This window comes from Cinclus cinclus, chromosome Z (genome assembly GCF_963662255.1).
Source record: "Cinclus cinclus chromosome Z, bCinCin1.1, whole genome shotgun sequence".
NCBI classification, from domain to species: domain Eukaryota; kingdom Metazoa; phylum Chordata; class Aves; order Passeriformes; family Cinclidae; genus Cinclus; species Cinclus cinclus.
Genome location: NC_085084.1, coordinates 19729925 through 19738762, shown reverse-complemented (window position 1 = coordinate 19738762; position 8838 = coordinate 19729925).

The window sequence follows — 8838 nt, the reverse complement described above, 5'->3', positions numbered from 1 at the left end:
CCTTAGGTTGCAAACTGTCTTCCCTCTTCCTAAGTGACTGATTCAGAGACTTTTTTGTTGTTCTAACAATTTTGCTGTTGTAGAAGGAATTCTTCCTTTAAACTGACGCCCATGGCAGCTGGATCCTTAATCTTGCACTTTGTCCTGATTCCTCAGAGACTGGCTCACACATTATGATTTATGTGTGGTTGGCAGAATCTCAGCCTGCTGGTTGAAGAGCACTGACTATGATTTTTATTTCTTTGTAATTGCACTAAGAACACTTTCAATTAAGAGTAAAAATAATTTATTTTCTAATAGAGGAAATGTCTATTGATTTTACAGCTGAAATAAAAAAAAAAAAGAAAAAAAAAGAAATATGAAAACACCAAAAATCTGAGCAGGCAGAATCTTTGAAGTCTCACTGGTCCTCTTGTTAAGCAGCATATACCTTTAAAGACCTGTTTCCAATAATCTGTTTATATTCACTCCTCCAGCAGTTTAGATACTCTGGATAAATACAACAATTTTGATATTGAAAACATCATTGTCTTCCAAGTGAATGGACAATTGACTAATTTGTATAACCAAGATACTTGTAGGACCTGGCACAGCGATGAGGACAAAGTGCTGATCTCAACCAAGGTAGGCCTTTTGATTTCCTGTTCCCAAGGCATAGAATTTATTAAACAGAATAAGCATGGATGTGGGCAAAAGACCTGCAGTCTCATAGTGATAAATTTATATTTCCGTCTGACCTGCCTGTCTGTTCTAATTTGAAATTAAGAATTTATTTTCTTGTATTTCCTTTTTTTCAAAAGTTTAAGAAAATCTATTTCCTTCATTAACTTGAAACCTGTATTGTTTAGCTGGACACACATTTAATTTTTTATCCCTTTAACTTCTATAAATATTGGATTTTGGATTAATTGGATTTTGGATTGGATTTATTGCATTTTGTTGAATTTCTGAAATACATCACATCCTAAAAGTTTCAGCAACCTAAGCAAGGAGTGTAAACTGTCAAACTCAGTTTCCGTTTCCTTGTTTCATACTTTAGTGGGAAAAGGAATGAAAAAACACCCATACCTCTATCTTACTGTGTACATATGTTGTAGAGAGTTTTGCAAGTTTTCCAAAAAGAATAACACCCTCTGTCTGTTGCAGCAACTTGGCTCATCAAAAGAAAAGCAGGTCATGATGTTTGTATTTCATTGGAAGTACAAGGTAACCAAAACAATAACTTCCATTGATCCCAAAGACTCCTTAGGCAAGTGGCTAAAATCATGTGAGGAGTTGGTTGATAGGTGATATTTCAGATCCAGAGTTTCATACTCAGCTGGCAGTAGTTAAAACAACTCCGTAAAGGTATTCAAAGCATCCCTCTATGTTTTGAGGGATCATAGGATGAGGACTAAAGAAACAGAATCTCCCCTATCAAGCAGCATGGTGGAAATACTGATCAGCTTCAGCTTTCCTCTTTTCCCTTTTACTAAATAACAATCTATATCAGAAGATGCATGCCAGCAAATTATTAAAATTATTAAAAGCTTTAAAAATTATTGTTTCTTATCTGTTTGGTGTTTTTTGAGTTTTATTGATTCATAACATTTTTTTTTTCTTCCTCAAAGATGATTGAAATGGCACTGGAAATGGCTGTCAGTAAGAAGAAGAAATTCTACTGGAAGACCTTTACTTTAGTTGCAGTTAAATTAAACAGATTTTAAGCATAAGTATATTCCTCTCTCCTGTAATCACTTCAGCAATTGTAGAGGTACACCCATTTGTGAGGTTTCAGCATCATGACTTGCATTAAAAGTAATCACTTTTCTTTGTTTGTGTGTAACAAACATTTTTTTTTACCCAGAAAATTTCAGTGACACACTTGAGTATATAATTTTAGGGTCCAATGCAGTGACTGGTGAAGTCCTGGTAAATTGGGAGGAAATTTCTTGAGTGAGTTTTGCTGTTAAAAATTAAGATCCCATGAAGACATAGTGTCCCTGACTCTTCATTTCGGTCCTGTCTGTTAAGGTACATTATGAACAACCACTTTCTCCAGCAGCTCTGGCCTAGAAGTTCCTCTGGCCATCAATTAGATGGAGCTGATGGAGCCCACCCCAGTGTCCTCTGTGGACATGGGCACACAGACACACAGACATGGACACACAGGGAATACGGACAGAGAGGACTCTGACATGACTGGTCACTCATGGTGGCAGCAAGGATGCTTTGCCTCCAACAGCATGCCATGGAGGGCTACCAGTCCAGTGTGCTCCTTCTTTTCAGCTGGCAGGCAGCAAGTCCCTCATACAAAACTCTGGAGACACTCCCCAGGTTCACTGGCACACTCACATTCATGGATCCCCCACTGCCTTCATGGTGCTCTTGCCCTGATCCCAGAGCCCCTTGCCTGGCTGGCCCAGGTTAGAATTTGCTGGTGATGACCATGAGACCTAATCTACAGCAGGTTTGGGGAGGACACAGACAGTCCAGCCCAGCACCTGCCAGCAGTGACACCTCACTGATACTGGTGCCCCTGGCAGCCTGTTTTCTGTGGCATATACTGTTTCCACCCCACGATTAACTCTAGTCACCAGCACTGAGAACCCTCCACTCACATCAGCTCTCAGGCCAGGAGTTCCCAAATCTCCACTCTGACTCCAGCATCTGGTACCCAGTCCACTTCTGTCAGTGCCCCCAGTAGCTGACACTCATTAGATTTGAGGGACATTTACAAGCTCACTTTAGACCACAGTTTTACACAGCTCTGTCAAAAAGCGAAGATGCTTACACACATTTTATATTATTTTCAATCACTTTTGAGTCAAATATGTGCCTGGTTTAAGAGCATGTCTCTCTAAAGTAAGGTGTAAAAGAAACTCTCTTGGACCACAGAAATTTCTTCCTCTGATGGGAAGCTCCCTTTTAATTATATCAGAAATGGCTTTAATGTTTCAAATCACCTTTTCTTGCTAGTTCTTGCTAAGAACTAGTCTAAATTTTCTTCTTTCACCATTCTATTCCCAATGTAATATGAGCTTGGCTGTAGAGATTAGTGAAACCACTAGCTCTCTTTAATGTATTCAACCATGTACTTTTGATTGTGTTCTCTGAACACAATTTTGAATTAAAATTTTTAATAAAAGTTAAAAGGAACCATGGAAACTATAGGCAAGTCAGACTTAGATTTGTAATAGGATGTCATACATGATAGATTACCACTGATTAGATGATGAAGTTGCAAGATATTCAGTCTGGTATACCCTCGTAGTGCTTGGCAATTTACTTCTTCTTTCTTGTGTTGCACATTTTACTGTATATTTTTGCTTTATTCCTTTTTCCCAAAATTCTCAGATGGGGCTCTTTAGACATATTGTAAGTGCAGATATTGAGTATTTGTGTTTAATGATACTGCCCTCATGATGGTGTTGTATCAGTGTTATGTCATTATGAACTGCAATAGCCTCTCAAAATAATTTTCAAGACTTCTGTATTTATGATTGAAGTCACAGGCCTCTCATTCCATATTCCTATTGTGATGATGAGGAAATTCATATTAGGTATCACGATGAGTATGGCATGAAGTTCTGACAACTCTCTATTGCTGAGTACAATTTTATATCACAAAATCATTTAGGTTGGAAAAGACCTGTAGGATCATTAAGTACAGCACTACCTAGACCACCACTAGACCATGACCCTAAGTGTTCAACAGCTCTATGGAGAGGGATTCTACCACTTCCCTGGGAAGCCTGTTCCAGGACTTCATAATTCTTTCAGTGAATACATTTTTTCCTTATATCCAATCTTAACCTGCTGTGGTACAACTTGAGGCTGTTTCCTTTTGCCTCATTGCTGCTGACTTGGGAGAAGACACCAATATCTACCTGGCCACAACTTCCACTCAGGGAGTTGTAGAGAGTAATAAGATTCCCTTTGACTCTCCTTTTTCCCCAGGCTGAGCCCCCACAGCTGTTTCTCATCACACTTGAGCTCCAGAACTTTCTCTGACTCTGCTGCTCTCTCTGGACATGCTCCAACATTTAATGTCTTTCTTGCTATGAGGGGCCCAAAAAGTGGACATAGAATTTGTGATGTGACTTCACCAGTGCAGAGCACAAAGTATCAGAGTATTAGATTACGAATTAGATCTTTTAAGGGAGCAGATTTGCCATTCTAAACATTTTTTATCCATGACATGTTCCAATTATTTTTAAAAGAAAGACATGGTTTAATTTAAAACTTTTAAAACTTCATAAGAATCAAAGTAAACAGGAATTTGATTTAAAAACTCCAATTTGTCATAATTAATTTTAAATTGTTATGAATTTGAATGTAAAATAATGAAGGTAAAAATGAAAGTAATCTTCAGATTAAGAAATAAAATGTCATTTTAAACTGTTACATCTAAATACAGAATCATTAATATTTGATATTTAATTTCTTTCTTATTTGAGAAAATGTTAAAGGTATCTCTTTCTGCCAAGAGCTTTGAAATTGAGAAAGTCACATTTCACTAGGAAATTCTTGACAACTTTATATTTCAATTTTATATTTAAAACATTCATTGATAGTATAGTATGATCAAAACAGCTTTGATAACCTCTTCACATCTCATGCTTTTCCCAGCTTCTTATTCTATATTTTACTGCTCCTACAGATTGATTTTTAAATGCTCCTAAAAATAATTGCTTATCATTTTCTCTTTACAAGCAAAAAGAAACTCATTTTCTGGTTGAGAATGAGAAACTCATTCTCATTTTCTCATTTTTCAATGATAATTGCTGGGATTTTTTTGCTTTATAGTGTGTAAGCGACTTAAGACATCTAGCCAAAATATGTGGCATTTGCACAGTGCTGAAATTATATTTCTGAAACTTTTATTAAGTACAAAATATGATACTTAGCTGAATTATTAATCAAGTTTTCTATAGCATACTTCATAATAAAGATGGGTAATATTGGTATAAGTAATGCAAATTTTTAAAAAGTGAGTGTGAGGCTTGATGTGACATTGAGTTGTACCTTATGGACATACATTTTTCATTATGACAGTGCACTAAGCACCTCCAGAGATATGTGCTAACTTTACAAATATGCATTTAAAGAAAGGAAGGACATATTTTGAAAATAATTTACTATAGAAAAGAACACGATGTTTCACAGTACAAACTTCTCAAGTGGTAACTAAGATAATGTCTAGTTATAACAAAACAATATCAATATTTTTTACATTCTACCCATATCCAGTGCTGCCTTAGAAAATTTATTGTTTAAGACATACTGTTTTCCTACAGCAAAATACAAGAACTTATGTCTCAAAGTCATTGACTATTTCATCACAGCAACTCCACATAGATGAAACATTTATTACCTCTGTATCGGAGAAAAAGTAGGGAATGCTGATACTTACTAGAGTTCACACTTTGAAAGACTGATAGGGAAAAAAACTACATGTCAACTTCTCTTCTTCTAAATGCTAAATGAATCACATCATTCCAAAGATGACAAACCTAAAAAATCATACTAATTTTCTTCTTACCCATACCTTAAATGAAGACAGCAGAAGTTATTAAATAGTTCCATTGTTATCACTGAGGAATGAAAATTTTCCAGTCATGACTAATGTGAACAACAAACATCCAAACAGCTTCTATAACTAGATCACTGACATTTTGCATAGGACTGATTACGAAAATTTTCAGAAAAGGAAATAGCATATTGTTGGGTTTTCATGGTATAGGCCCCCTGGACCTACACTTTTGCCCTGGCATGAACATTCCTTTACAAAAGCAACTGTGAAATGTTCTTACTTCCCTCCCCACTTCCCTTGTCTCCATGTATCTTGAAGTATATAGCTTTATTAGGAAGACATGAAAGCACCCTGGAAGGCAAGAGAATGACATAGCTAATTCTCAGGATTATTTCAGCAGGTGCCCTTGGGCACTAATAACTTTGGCAGCTTTTTCCAGTTTATCCCTATAACCCTGAGGATTGGGAACACAAGTTCTTGTTTAAAGGAGGATCTCCAAGGTAGGAGATATTCCTCAAGTACAGAGAAGTGTAACTCCTTCAAACTGAAATCTTGATCTGAAAATAAATGGTGAAAGGGAGTGCAGGACACATAAGTAACTAGTTTTCAAAGCAGTGTCACTCAGAACAAAGTACCTTACTGAGCTATCATATAATTAATTCTCAAGTATGGAGTTCCATTCCTCAAATATAATGAGATCTACCCATGCAACAAATCATCACTATGCTTATAAACCATTCAAAATGCAGCACAAATAAGAGGTAAGTGATACATAAGTCTTATACTTGCTCAGTGATGTGTTATTACCTCCAGGGAAATTTGGCTTCATCCAATGTTGCTCCCATTGTGCATATTATAAAAAGTACAATGTTCTTACATAAAAAGACTGTGTGTCAGTAAGAACAAGTTTCAGAATCAGTGTTAGTGGTTCCAGGAAAAAAGGAAAAGAATTTGAGTACTTTGAGTACCTGTGGTTAATCATAAAGAAAAAAAATCTGTGCACACAAAATACGAAAAATATCTGCTAATTCATAAAATCTTCCCATAGAATTACAGTAGTACTTCCATGGAGGAGACAAGGAACAGGCAATATAAGGAGCATCTCATCTGCCAATTAAGAAAGGAAAACTCAAAGACTAACTGTTAATAATAAGACTGGTCATTAAACAGTCAGGAATCAGAAGACTGCTTTCTTGGTAGAATTATACCTTCAAAATGAAGGAGAAAGGAATATTGAGCAGCAGTTAGCTATTTGGCCTGTCAAGCCTATCCAAAATGATGTGTGACTCCATGCCCCTTTTTTCCACTCCAATCACATAGAAGTTACTTAAATAAATGCTTTGACAACTTAAAATGTCAAATGTGGTTTAAATACTCTACATGAAATCACCTAGCCAGTTCCTTACCCACCTAATTATCCATCCATGAAATCCATATCTCTTCATTTTAGAGAGAATGACATTGCAAAGGACCATGTCAAAAGCCTTAAGGAAGTGCCAGTAGATGCTACCCACAGCTCTTCTCTTGTCCACTGATGTAGTCACTCCATCATCAAAGGAAACTAGTTTGGTCAGGCAGAATGTGCCCTTGGTGAAGTATCTTTTATGAATTACTGCAGGATGCACACAAGTAATATATAATGCAAATCCATAATAGTGCCAGTCATAAATATGAAAAGACCAATGCATAATTTTGAGTGTGATTAAAGATGCAGTTGCAATGCTTGCGAAAGGCTCTACTCTCTACCAAAACCTAAAATCTAGTTATGATTCTATTTTCAAAATGCCTTTTAGAGGATTATTCATAAAATTTATTCCTGAAAGTTGACAAACCTCTTTAAGAACTGGATTTTAAAGCATGCAGAAATGAAATAAAAAATGTTTTATGTGGCCACTAATTTTATAATCAGGATGCCATTCAGCTTAAAAAGCAAAGCCTTCCTTTTATTCAACAAAGCTGAACTGTTCATTGTTTGTTTCTATAGATTCTTTCTCATATATACTATGATAATTTGTAGATTTGCTCAAAACCAATAAATCTCTACTGAACCAGGCATTACTCTTTTCTATCAGGAAGATTTTAAATGATCTGACAGTCCCCACAGCTGAACTGCTGTTTACTACCCCTTCCTAAACAAGAATGGAGCAAAGGACAAAGTCAAAAATGATTAAACAAAAAACGGTGTCTACATGGTTGGACTAATGAGAAACAAACCTTTTATTTAATAAAACTATGAACACAAACCCTGGACAGGAGGGAAAAATGCCAAAAGCCTCACAGAGAACATGCTTTAAAGGTCAAGTCACAGTCCTACATTCCACCTTATCTCTTTCCCTCAAACACTCATGGAAGTTGAAACCCTGAAGAAAAACTAAAATTTACTGGCTAAGGACATTTTCCTATGCAATTTCAAAACAAGACAATGCAAAATTAATAAACATGTATGCATATTTTATCACAAAATTTCAGTCAATATTTAACCATACTTTCCCTTTTGAATCAAGACTGGGAGAACATTGAGACTAACACTTTTAAATTGAAAGTTATATTTACTTCTAAATGCATGTTCACTCTTTTCTGAAAGATAAGAAACAAATGAAAAAAGGACATGCAGTACCCAGACCCACATTATCATATATTATTATTCAATTATTCTCCTTAAATAAGAGTCCAAACTAACTTTATTTTTCTCCCTTTTAAAATTAATTTTAATGAATATTAAAGGACAAAAAAAGTAAAAAAAAAATTTCATGGACTTAGTTAATGGCTGTCAGATCAGATAAAATCACATCAGGACACCACATGTCCCCCTTGTCCAAATACAACTGTAAAATTTGATGCACCACTCTTGAAGTTGAAATATTTGTTGCCTGTATCTTTCTTCACAAATTGTTTATATTCACTTTTGTGAGCACATTCTCCAAGTACTAGGCAGTAATAATTGTAATCTCGTCCAATTTGTCTTCATTTGCACCAACGCAAATAACATGATCTTGTTCTTACTGTGGAACAAGATATCAATCAGCTTAAAAAAAGGTATCCCTTTTCCAATAACATAATGAAAGCCTGCAAAAAGCCAAGAAAACTTCAACAGATTTCGGGGGGAAAAGAAATCACTGAAAAGTAAGAAGTAGGTCTTGCCTGTTCCCTAGAGAAACCAACACATCAAGTTTCAATCTAAAGACAAGAAAGAAAGATGGCAAAAAACCCAACATATTTTTAGAGTTATTGTTTTTGCAGCCTGAGCAACTTAGTGTGTTCAAATGTTTTATGAATCTTGATTCAGGAGGAGAGCAAATTCCAAGCAAAACAAAGGATTTATT